Source organism: Lontra canadensis, unplaced genomic scaffold (genome assembly GCF_010015895.1).
Source record: "Lontra canadensis isolate GAN:19392208 unplaced genomic scaffold, GSC_riverotter_1.0 scaffold3, whole genome shotgun sequence".
In the NCBI taxonomy this organism is placed as follows: domain Eukaryota; kingdom Metazoa; phylum Chordata; class Mammalia; order Carnivora; family Mustelidae; genus Lontra; species Lontra canadensis.
This window is the reverse complement of record NW_022630997.1, coordinates 21369080-21381516: the sequence shown is the minus strand read 5'-3', so window position 1 is coordinate 21381516 and position 12437 is coordinate 21369080. Positions and strand designations below refer to the sequence as shown.

Here is a 12437-nt window from a genome sequence, read left to right as displayed (position 1 = left end):
AATTATCATATGATTTCTCTGATATGAGGAATTTGAGAAGCAGGGTTGGGGGAGGTCATGGGGGAAGGGAGGAAAAAAACTGAACAAGATGGGATTCGGGAGGGAGACAAACCATAAGACTCTTAATCTCAGGAAACAAACTAAGGTTCCTGGAGGGGAGGGGGTTGGGAGGGAGGGGGTTGGCTGGGTTATAGACTTTGGGGAGGGTATGTGCTATGGTGAGTGCTGTGAATTGTGTAAGACTGATGAATCACAGACCTGTACCCCTGAAACAAATAATACATTATATGTTAATTTAAAAAGTAAATAAACCATGTCTGCGAAGAAGATAAAGAATAGAGAATGAGGAGTTCCTATAGGAAGGTTTTATTTTTTTAAGATAGAAGAGACTTGAAAATACCTAAATGCCAATGGGAAGGAGCCACAGATCCGTAAAGGAACACCCGGACTAGGAAGCAGGGCTGGGAAGGGAACCAGAGTCTTACATCAGAAGAGGGTTACTTTTTCCATTGTGAAAGGAGGGAAGAACAAAGAATGGGTACCAATTAAGTATGTTTGATGGTTTGGTGGTACAAATTCGAGAAAAATTCCATCTTATTTTTTCTATTTTCTCCAAGAAAATGAGAAGTACAATAATCTGCTGAGTGAAGGAGTACAGGGGTTGGTGGATAAAATGGGGAAGGTCTTAGGTGGGCAGAAGTTTAAAACAGCTCCTGTGGAAAATGGGAAACAGGGAAGAATTGCCAGGCAAAGTCATGAATATAAATTTGTTGGACTACTAATATTCTCTAATGCGTGGTTTTTCTCTAGAAAGTCTTTTAAGCAGAAAAGGGTTTCTAAGAAAAATCCCTACTTCACTAGAGGCTATCTTCTCTCTTGAAATCGAGTAACTTAAATCCAGGTTCAGAATTGTGGCAAAGATAAAATTTCTGTATGTAGTACATACAGAAATTTTGGTGTATTTAATATTAAAGGTAAGAAGTCACTGGTATTATCTTAAATACATAGAAAATAAAAGTCTGCCTTTTAAGTACCTAAGAATGGCAACAGGCAAGGTTTTTTTATACAGGGAACCAAAAATCACTGTCAAAACCAAAGTCCTAAAATAACTACTTAGAGGGCTACACAGGTAGGCCCAATAACTGAAGCAATCTGCTTTCAAAAGCTTGATCCTGTCATTTAGAGCGATAACACCAGGGTCAACAAATCCATGACAAAAAGAGGACACCTAGAGTAAGAAATCCAGAAGAAAAACAGTGAGAGTAACTGTTCTCAAAACAGATGGAGGACGCTCCCTCCTGTCTACTCTGTTGCAGAAAAAGCCAAGTTCAGTCTCTCAAGTTCAGTAGTTACCTGGTCATTAAGTAGAGGTTATATGTCATGTCCAACTCCCACACTGATAAATATTCTCTTTAGTTCTCCAGTCCCTCTGGCTACAGACACCCAGAAGTAGCTGAGGGCATTAAATACCGAATCACTTTACTTCCCTCTATGCTTCCCAGCTTGGCTTGAAACTTAACCATGAGGCTAAGGTGAGAACTTTCAACACTGTCCAAGTAGCCAAGCCCATTCTGTCCCTAAAACAGCTCAGCTGTCCAAGCATGGAAGCACAGAAGACAGCTGATTTGGAAGGTAGTCTAAAGTGGTCATAGAGAGCATGGTTTCTGGGGGCAAGCTGCTTGGGTTCATATTGTAGAGATACCACTTAGTAGACAGAAATTGTGTTTTAGTTTTCTCATCTGCAAAATGAAAATAATGGTAATGCCTATCTCATAGGGCTGTTACAAAGATTTAGAGACGTGTTGGGAATATGATAAATATACAGTATATGTTAGCTACTATTATTATTTTTAAAGATTTTATTTATTTATTTGGCAGACAGAGATTACAAGTAGGCAGAGAGACAGGCAGAGAGAGAGAAGGGGGAAGCAAACTCTCTGCTGAGCAGAGAGCCTGATGTGGGGCTCAATCCCAGGACCCTGAGATCATGACCTGAGCTGAATGCAGAGGCTTAGCTCACTGAGCCACCTTGTGCCCCATGTTAGCTACTATTATTATTTCTGACCTACAGTTGGGTTTTCTTGAAAAGGTTTAACAGAAGGACAAGAGTGCAAGAGTGCAGTGGTTGGAGTGATGGGAAGTGAAAAGAAGAAACTGGTAGGGAGAGTAGCAAAGTCAAGGGCCTGGAGTTCTTGAAGTTCAAGTATTGATGCATTGGAAGTCATTCAATTAGGAAGCTGGGGAGATGGGCAGAAAGCAGAAGAGTTTATTTTAAGGTTTTAAGGGTGAAATTGACATAAGTGATGACAAGGTCCAAGGAATGGGTGGCTTTATAAAAAAGGCAAAGGTCATTGACTTTGAGAAGTTCAAGCAATCAAGAGACCAGGATATCACCTGGTTAGGGACATGGCTTAATGTTGGGACTTGGGGAAGGGAAACTGTAAGTCAGATACCAAAGTCTTTGGAGAATGCAAGGAATGAATGAGAATGACACACATGGACAGAAAGCATCTGAAAGCAATACAGTCTGACTGTGAGCATGCATAAATATCAGAACTGAGAAGCAAGAAAGCCAAGTGCTCGTCATGATCCCAACTGAGGCTAGTTGGCACGAAAAGACCACAGAGCCAAGGACGCTAAATATTTACATCGCTTAGGAGTCCAGTACAGTGATAAACTGTCCTGCCCTATGTTAATACTGTCCCTATTAAAAGACACAGCCACCAAATTATTTAGAATGCTTCCTCAAAGGAGCCTGGCTATCCAAGTCATCACAGCTCTATGAAGCCCCTCTCCCCCTTTTAACATGCTCTCCAGACCTCTGAAAGGACCACCTGTGTCTCTCTCTACCCTATACATACTTTCACCACTGTACAGGTCATCCTTCCTTGCACTTATGTGTTTAAATGTCATTCTCATATAGGTACTTCCAGGGTTGTGGCCAGGTGTAGTGAGTGATCTTTTCATGTCTGTCTCTCAACCCTGTATATGCATGCATTCCTAAATGTCATTAGTTAAACAAGAGACTTCTCACAATCACCAAATTAGAAGACAAAGCATAAAAACAATTTTCTGCTTATGAAAATGAGTCATCAAGCCTTTAAGTTCTGACTATAAAGAAAGATTTGTGGGGTGCCTGGCTGGCTCAGTCGGTGGAGCATCTGACTCTTGATCTTGCGGTCGTGAGTTCAAGCCCCATGATGAGTGTAGAGATTACTTTAAAAATTATTTTCTTAAAACATATAATGTATTATTTGTTTCAGGGGTACACATCTGTGATTCATCAGCCTCATATAATACCCAGTGCTAATTACAACACATACCCTCCTTAATGTCCATCATCCAGTTACCACATCCCTCCACCCCCCCAAAATTGATTTTTTAATAAGTATTAGAAAGGAGATGCAATATTTCTTCACCAACTTGCAGCATATTATTTCTAAACAACCTCTATTAAAATAAGTCATGGTTGAGGGGTGCCTCGGTGGCTCAGTGGGTTAAAGCCTCTGCCTTCGGCTCAGGTCATGATCTCAGAGTTCTGGGATCGAGTCCCGCATCGGGCTCTCTGCTCAGCAGGGAGCCTGCTTCCCCCCAACCCCCTCTGCCTGCCTCTCTGCTTCCTTGGGATCTCTGTCTGTCAAATAAATAAATAAAATCTTTAAAAAAAAAAAAAGTCATGGTTGAAACCTCAAAGGGAAAAATCAGGATTTGAAGAATAAGGTTGCTAAATGAACTTGTAAAAGCCTTAACCTTCAATATACCAAACTAAAAACAATAATGAATTAGCAATATTCCATTTGTATTCCTTTTCTAAAAACTTGTGAGAGATTTACTTGCCCTAGTGTTTAAATGTGATACTTAGACATATACATTCACTTTTGCTATAGGTAAACAACCAGAGAACATTTTAAAATTTTGTTTCTAGTTTCAAGTGTACCATGCCTGATTTTATTATTTTGATTTATATTTGTTTTATCCAAATGTCAGATTTTCCAAATCATACTTGATATAAATTCTTAAACATGTGGAGAAAATATACAAAACAAGATGAATGTATCCTAAGATTTTATCCTAGATGAAGTCATATGAAATCACAGCTGGCAGCGGGTGGGGGAGGTTGGCAGCTCAGAAAGGGGGGAGGGAGTCTACTGTGATTTATTTATAGGAAAGCAAAGAAATGGAGGGGAAAAAGAGGTGAAAATAGTAGAAGTTTTAAAGAAAAAGTTTTTTGAAGTGGTACAAAGCATTACCATTAGGTACTTAAAAAAAAATTCTTTAGTTATTGAACTCAGTGAACATATTTGTCCCAAATTTAATGATAAATATCACTCCTCTTTCAATTCTCTAAAACTGTAGGGGAATAAGCCTTTAATCAGTACACAGAAACTTTTATAAAAACCTCATAAAATGTATTATTCCATTTGAACTCATAATGTTTTGTGGGCCCTTGGCCTTACTCTCCTTTGAGTTTGGGGCTTTGAGAAAGGATACACTGACATATCCTGTGCAAGGGAATAAGTACTAAGAGAAGTGAAAACTACTCACTCCTCATTACTGCACAGGTTGTGACTTACAAAGAATAAAAACTGTTTTCTATGAAAAGGTGCCCTGAGAAAAGCAAACTGATGGTGGAAATTGAGAGAGGTTAGTGGTTAATGTTCATCCAGTAACTAAACTATATGCTGTAATATGATGGAGAGCTTTATTTTAGTGGCAGAAATGTTAGTAGCTATGTAAATTTTACTAGTTACTTATTTTAGTCTTTAAAAGTTAAGTATGTAGGCATATAGCTTTTCCAGAATTATGTGAGAAAAAAATGATATCTATAGTAATATTTAAGTTATTTTGAACATTCTAGATCTATCCTTCATGAATATAAAATAACTGCCTATACCTTCATGTTTAGATAGACCATTGTGTTGTTTCAAGGTAAGATATTTTTTGTTGATTTTCCAAAATCCTTTTTTGATGATACTTCACATGTTCTTGGCTTTTCTGGCCACAGCAGAACATTTAACTGATTATTACCAGACAATAGTCTAGAACTCTGTAATAATTACTGTGTACCCTTTCTGACTCTAACTGAAAGTACAGACATCAGACATACTATAAATATAGTTGGGATAATCTCTTTAGTTACATTATCTTACACTTAGCCACCCTAAAACTTTTCTGCCCGTTCACAGAGTTTCAAAATATCTTTCAACTACTTTTATCATTCATAACGCAGACGTATTTAATATTACTTGTATATTTAGAAGGATGGTATGTTTAATCACTTCCAGAATACTCATAAAAATCTAGTAAGAATATCAAAGAACATTTTTCCAACTTTTGTTAAAATGAAAATCTCTTATAATTAATCAGTGTTCCTATACTTTTGCTAGTTTAAAATAAGTTGATGGCTTGTTAAAAAATTGATGCCAGCATGTCCATTTTTACTATACCTCTTCAAGGAACAAAATGTACCACACACTTGATGACAATCAATAATGCACAGAAAAGATATTTGGAAACAAAGACCACTGTTGCATTGTTGATACTGTTCTGTTTCATGTCAAATTCAAGTCAAGCATAACTTTTTAGGAAGTTGTATTTGTAATGTAAAATTAAGATTTGCTTAATTCATTCATCAAATATTTACTGAGCATTTACTACATGCCAGGCATTGTTCTGGGTACTGAAGATTTAGAAATGAAAAAGACAAGAATGGTTCCTGCTTTTCCACTGCCAAGAAGCTTGTTTTATCTTGAATCATTCATATTAAAAAATATATAAACCAGCAATAAGACAGTCACAAATGTCATAGAATTGGGATTGAAAGGAGCTCAGAGATCATCTACTATATGTTATCAATTCCAAGATGCACATTATTTTACATTTTGACGCTGTGAAATCAGCCACATCTTACAATGTGGTCAGACCAGGCTGCACTCAGGGAGAGTTGTCACTGCCTGTGTATGTGCATCAAAACTCACAGAACAGTGTTGGAGGCTTGGAAGAAAATACGGGTGACAATGGTGAGGGCACTCTTAAGGATTCTTGATGATTCACAATTCAGTAAAATATAATAGTTAAAAGTGTTCATTTCTTAGAGGAGAGGAAAATGAAATTCAGAGAGGTTAAATAACCTGCCCTAAATTAGAAAGCAGGGTAGGTAGTACAAGTCCAGGTTCTAACTTCTATTCTTATTCTTCTACCAAAGTCTTCTGATATATGGAAATAAAGGCTCTAGAATATGGCTCTAGTTTTGGGACCATGGACAAGGAACTTAATCCCTCTATGCCTCAGCTTCTCCACTGTAAAAAAAGGAGTTTAACAGACCAACTCATGATACTGTATTGAGTAAGAGAATGTATATATAGGACTTAACACAGAGTTTGGCATATAGTTGGCGCTCTGTAAAACTTAACTATCTGAGATCAAAATTTACATTTGGTAGGAAATTTAAAGTGACCAATTATCCTACAAATATTGCTCACTATATGAAGCCCACATCTAGTTATTTGACTAAAATACTGAAAAATAAATAGAGTGGTCAAATGTTTGAACTGATTAATACAATAAAAATTTCCACCTTAACAATGCTTTGTCCAGGTCCATATGGTACTGTGCCAAGAACCCAGTAGATCTACCTGCAAAAAAACATACAAAAAATAAGAATTGACACCAACTATGATTGTCAAGTTACTTAGGACTTCACTGTGTTCAAATGCATTTATAAATACAATCTGAAACAACATATAAACAAGAACAAATATTCAAATGTTAAACAGTTCATTTATTTTTGCTTTCTATAAAACACAATTACAACCAGGTATATAATACTTGTACAACAACCACAAGTTTTGGAGGTTAAACTTGAATTGGTCCAAAGAGTGAGCGTACTAACTGTTCATAATCCATTATTAATTTATATTTTGTAAAGCATTTTCTCATTCATCATCAATTCAGTGCCTCACATATAGTATAACTATAAAAGTATATCCCAGGTACTTTATAATGTCATTTTGTTTTCTGTTCAAACAATGGCATGTTTAGAGAAGGGGTAAAGGTCTACATTTCTTTTTTAAGCCTTTCTGGTCAGCTCTTCTAATTTTGGGAATTTAAGTGAAAATCCAAATTATGGCACACTATGTTTTATAGAATCAACTGTTTTTACATATTTGTTTCTATATTTTTGTTATAAAATAACATTCTATATGTATAGTTTACATTGAGTTCATTACATATTTCAGACAAATAAAATTGGTTTCAACTGAGATTCTGAATGCAACAGATACACAGGTAAGCACTTGAAAAGTAGTTTTAACTACTGGGAAATGTTAACCAATCAACTCACATTTGTTCCTGTTTCACCTGAAGACAAAATCTATAGGCCACTCTGCAAAGAGAACTAACTGAAATGAATGTATCTGTATTTAGAATTACTGTATTTGCAGAAGCCTCTTGCAATTAAAAGTCTTATCATGAGGTCCAATTCTGGCGTCCTGCTGTTTCACTCATGACAACTGCGCAGTACCAAAGTGCGACAATTCTCTATTTTAAATATCAGCATATTTTCTCATACCAGTTATTTTAAGAATGCTTTTGTTAAAAAATCTCACAAGCACTAACATGTTATCCAAATTTAAACTTTAAAAAGAAAACCAACCCAATGTTCAACATGAGAAGTATCCCTATGAATTCTGAAACTTAAAACCAACATTTTAGTTTTCTTATGTTTGGGATTTTAAAAAAAACAAAAACAAAAAACCGATCGCATACTTCACTACACACATCCTGGATAGTATTCGAAGATCAAAGTCTAATGCTGAGTATGGCTGGGTCAGCAGGGAAGACCCCTATGGCCAAATATGAGAGACCCATGGTAAGGTGCATCCGGCCAAAAAGATCGGAACCAGATTCCAATGAGGGCAGCGGCCTGAAGCTACCTGCACTTAGTGGGACGCCCCACACCTCTGCTGCTCCAAATTTCCCACCGCGCCCCACCTGTCTCTGTCCTAGCCTCTGCCCCGCCCCTTCCTCCCCGGCCAGCTACCGCATTGTCCGCGCAACTCCGAGGCTAAGCGGAGTGACGGAAACTAAAACCCGGCACAGAAGAAAGGCCCAAGGAACCAGTGAGTCCCCACCCTGCCAAAAGGAGCGACTCCTCTAGAAAAACTTGGCGGCAAGTTAACAGGAAGCGCGGAGGCGCAGTTCCTAGGCCGTTTGGGGCACCTTGCCGCCCCAGTAATCTCTTTTGTTCTTTGACAGGCCTCCTTGAAGCCCCAACTCTGAGCGCTTTCCGGGCGGCTCTTGACTCGAACTCCACTGCGATCCCTCACTGATGGCAGCCATGATAGTTACATCCGGGTATTTCGTGGAGTCGCGACCAGAGTCTCCCGGAAGTGACGCGAACGCGGAGGGATTTGCGTTCGGTGAGGTGAAGGGGCTCCGGAAGCTGGTCCGGTAGAGACGCTGGCGGTGGTGTGATAGCGTTGGGGGGTTTGTTTACCACCACCTACTTGTAATGGGTGTTACGTGTTATGTGTTGTGCCCGACATCCCCTTTCCCGTGCCTTTTAAATCCTTTCTTTACATCAGGTCCAGGAGGAAGAAATGGTATTGTTTCCATTATGGGAAAATTGAGGCCAGGAGAGGGCGAGTGATTTGTCTTAATGCATCTCGTCTTGGAGCTGATCTGATCCCCCAGTTTGTCTGTGGAGCCAGTGCTTTAAATTTCCTCCGTAATGCTTCAATTTAGGAAAACCCCAAACCCCTGGTGCTTCCACCTGTCAGGCCACTTCTGCAAGGGCGTTCACCTTCAGCTCAGCGTTGTTGTCCATGGAGTAGGGCCAAACCACAGCCACCGTGGTCTCTGCGGTGGACAGAGAACCGAACCGTGTGCCACCGTCACCTTTTTTAACCCGGTGTCTTGCAATTTCTCTTGGTCTCCTGCCCCTTGACTCTGCACATGGAAGGTTCTTGCTGCCCTCGACCCCCGGTTAACTGAGGGAACTGGCTCTGACTCTGGGCGCTGGGAAACATTGTAACTCCTGTCAGGCACTTGTAAAGTCAAGACTGCTCAAACGGCTCGAGGCCTGTCATTATTGGCAAATAGCCTCTGGCGATAATAAAAGCCTGACAACGATTATCTTGGACTTTCCACCAAATCAGTTGTTTCTCCTGGCTTCTATTCCTTTAGAATATAAGAACAAATACTTCCACCTTAATGTCACCGTTAACTATAACCAGCCATCAAATGATGAAGTGTGAATATCCACTGAGGTCATTTTTATTTCTTTTTCTTTTTTTTCACAGAGGCCATCAGGTGGGGAAATAGCTACACCAGCACCTCCCCAGAACGTTCAGAACCTCTCAGATCCCTGGGTGTCAGAGGTCCCAGGGGCACAGCGTCCTCAGGGGAGGTCAGAGCCCATGGCTAGATATCATGGAGGCGAGGTAGTATTTTTGTAAAAACAAATTATGCATAGAAAAAAATACATCAGAATTAAGAATGATAATATTTGAAGAGCGGCCATTTAATTATTTTATTTCTTCTCTCTACTATTTATTTTCTATATCTGCTACAGTTCTTTTTAATATAGGGAAATAAATTGACCACAGTAAACCTTTCTTAGTTGCCTGCTATTATAATGAAGACAAAGGCATGTTGTCACATTTTGACGAATGACTGTCTTTGATACAAACTACAGAAAGGAATTCTTTTCCTTGGCAAAGCATTGTTTCTTGTTGTTGTTTTTTGTCAGGATATTATCAAAATACAAATTTGGTATAGGTGTTTTTCACACACCTTTGTATAAAAATATTCCAATCAGAAGTTTTACTTCTCAAAAAAAAGAGGAGAGAAAGATTTGAGACACTTGACATTCTGGATAACAAGTATAAAAAGCTACTTTTATTCTGCCTTCTTTGGGGTAGCTTTAAACAACTTACCAGGTTCAGATAAAAGCAAAATAACCTCTTCTATTTTCTAGTTCTGTAGTCTGCTTCCACTGTTGCCTTTTAGCAACTACCAAGCAGTGGCACTACAAGAAATACAGTGAAAAGACAGAAGAGAAAATGAGAAGGGATTGGGGAGGAAGAACATACAAAGTAATAATGGAAAATGCTGATATTGGGGTCGAGGTTGCTTTGAAATTCCAAGATAGCATGTAACAACCCTTTCACCCAAGTCCTGGTACAAGACCAGTTGCCCACTCAAACAGATTTGCATATATAATGTTCCCACTCACACCCTGAACACCCACTATGAGAATCCTTACCAAAATTTCAGCTTTATACTTATACAAATTAGACATATATTTTGACAAAACCTAGAGTGGCTTGAACAACAAGAACTATGAAGTAAAATCTCATAGTTTTCCCTAGTATTCCCTCTTACCATATCATTCATTCATCCTATGATTAGTAGCATAAGTGGATATCGAACGGGAAGTGTTGCCTGCTACGTTATAATACAACAACTATGAAACTCCCAAGTGAGGTTCTGACAAGATACATGTTTTCAAAGGAAGTATCTTCATGTTAGTCTGGGCCTTCTAAAAAGCAGTTGTTAGGGTGACATTAAATGTGCAAGAATTTTATTAGAGGCAACACTTGTGAGAGAGAGTAAGGAGGGAGCCAGGGAGAGCCATCAGATAGATGGAAGTTAAAAACAGTGAAAGAGGTGGGGAGAGGTTGGTGCAATTGTCCTAGACTGCTGTACAGTCTGAGGAGGATTTGGCAAGGCTACTGGGAATGCTCAAGCCAAAATTGCCATGGCCAGGAGTCCTCCTAGGAAGGAGCTTGCCTTATGATCTGTGCTGCACTCAATCACTGGCCGGATCAGCCCATGGAAAGCTTGGTCTTTGGTGCAAATGTGGTGGAAGATTTCAGAGTATGGCAGCACCTGGGGCCCTTGGGCAATTTTGCTCCCTATAGTTGGTAACCGCAGTCCCCAAATAGGCTTTTTCAGTTATTGGTGCTTTTCACCAGTTTCAAGGCTTAGAAGAAGATTATAAAAGAGGTGATTTCATGAGGAGGATTTTACATTGTTGTTAGGCTTCCTCATGCCCCTTCAAGTCTACTGAGTGGGGCTTCAATGGCACTACTCAGGGGTCTTGATATGTGTCCCTTGAGTTTTCAGAAGTACAGTAGTGCCTGACTCACATCTGAGAAATCCCAGGGTAGGGAGAATGGGCCAGTAACAAGTTTGGGCAGAGGAGTAAAGGAGAGTTGCTATATTGGAATCAGCTGTGACTTCATAGTTTGTCCAAGCAAATGATGTTTGAGTGTTTCTTGTGCACCAAATATGTACCACATGAGAGAAAGAGCTGGCCTGGAGCTCTTTTGACTCTTGCCTAAGAGGACTTCCTGGAAGGGAAATGGGACTCCCAACAGAGAAAGCGCATGTGGTGTGGATTATCAGAAAATCTGGAGCTACAGAAGGAGCAGTAACTGGGGAAATAGAATGTGTTACCCATCTAGGATGACCAGCTTGCTCAAGTTTGCTTGGAACTCTCCCTGTTTTAGTACCAAAAGTCCCGAGTCTCAGGAATCCCTCAGTCCCAGATCACTCAGGATGGTTGGTCATTCTGCCTGTCACAGGAGTTACAGTCAGAAGGCACTCCAGCAGAGAACCTCCAAAATCCACCAAGTCACCCATGAGAATAAGAGTCAAGTCGAAATATCAAGTAGGCTCAGAATATGTGAAGCCAGTTTATGATTATGTTAGTATTAAAGTGGATTTTGTCAGGGCATAATTGGAAAATGTGCTGGAGCAGGACCTTCTTTTCCACCCATCCTTTAGGAATGTGTATAGTGTGCTCAGACTGCCATAACATTGTATCACAGACTGGGTAGCTTTAACTACAAAACTTTATTTTTTCTTAAGAAGTCCAAGATCGGGGCGCCTGGGTGGCTCAGTGGGTTAAGCCACTGCCTTCGGCTCAGGTCATGATCTCAGGGTCCTGGGATCGAGTCCCACATCGGGCTTTCTGCTAAGCAGGGAGCCTGCTTCCCTCTCTCTCTCTCGCTCTCTGCCTGACTCTCTGTCTACTTGTGATCTCTCTCTGTCAAATCAATAAATAAAATCTTTGAGAAAAAAAAAAAAAGTCCAAGATCAAGGGTATGGCCAATTTAATTTCTGGTGAGAACTCTTTTCCTAGCTTGCAGATGGCCATCTTCTTGCTGTGTCCTCATCTGCCTGGGTGAGGAGAGAGGCAGGGATCGGAGGTATCTCTGATGTTTTTTCTTATAAAGACACTAATTTTATAGGATCAGGGACCCACCCTTGTGACCTTATTTAACCATAAATCTTCAAAGGCCTCCTCTCCCAATATAGCAACATTCAGGGGTTAGGGATTCAACATATGAATTTTAAGGGGACACAAGCATTTGATACGTACCAGGGTAACTCTGAAACACAGAGATACTTTATTAAGTGGGGGGGGA

The 12437-nt window shown here is 39.7% G+C and overlaps 1 long non-coding RNA gene and 1 other non-coding gene across 3 annotated transcripts; one reads left to right on the top strand and one right to left on the bottom strand.

Annotated features, from left to right (window-relative positions):
* The first annotated feature begins 8056 nt into the window (after nucleotides 1-8056).
* LOC116882898 lies at nucleotides 8057-9505 on the top strand. 2 transcript variants are annotated; one of them, XR_004385713.1, is made up of 3 exons: nucleotides 8081-8120; nucleotides 8257-8420; nucleotides 9303-9505. It is a non-coding gene; the product is annotated as an uncharacterized LOC116882898 (long non-coding RNA). The 2 variants fall into 2 exon arrangements; XR_004385712.1 differs by having other exon boundaries at nucleotides 8057-8420.
* Nucleotides 9353-9442, bottom strand: LOC116858494. Its single transcript, XR_004380926.1, has one exon. It is a non-coding gene; the product is annotated as a small nucleolar RNA SNORD88 (small nucleolar RNA).
* Nucleotides 9506-12437: the final 2932 nt, after the last annotated feature.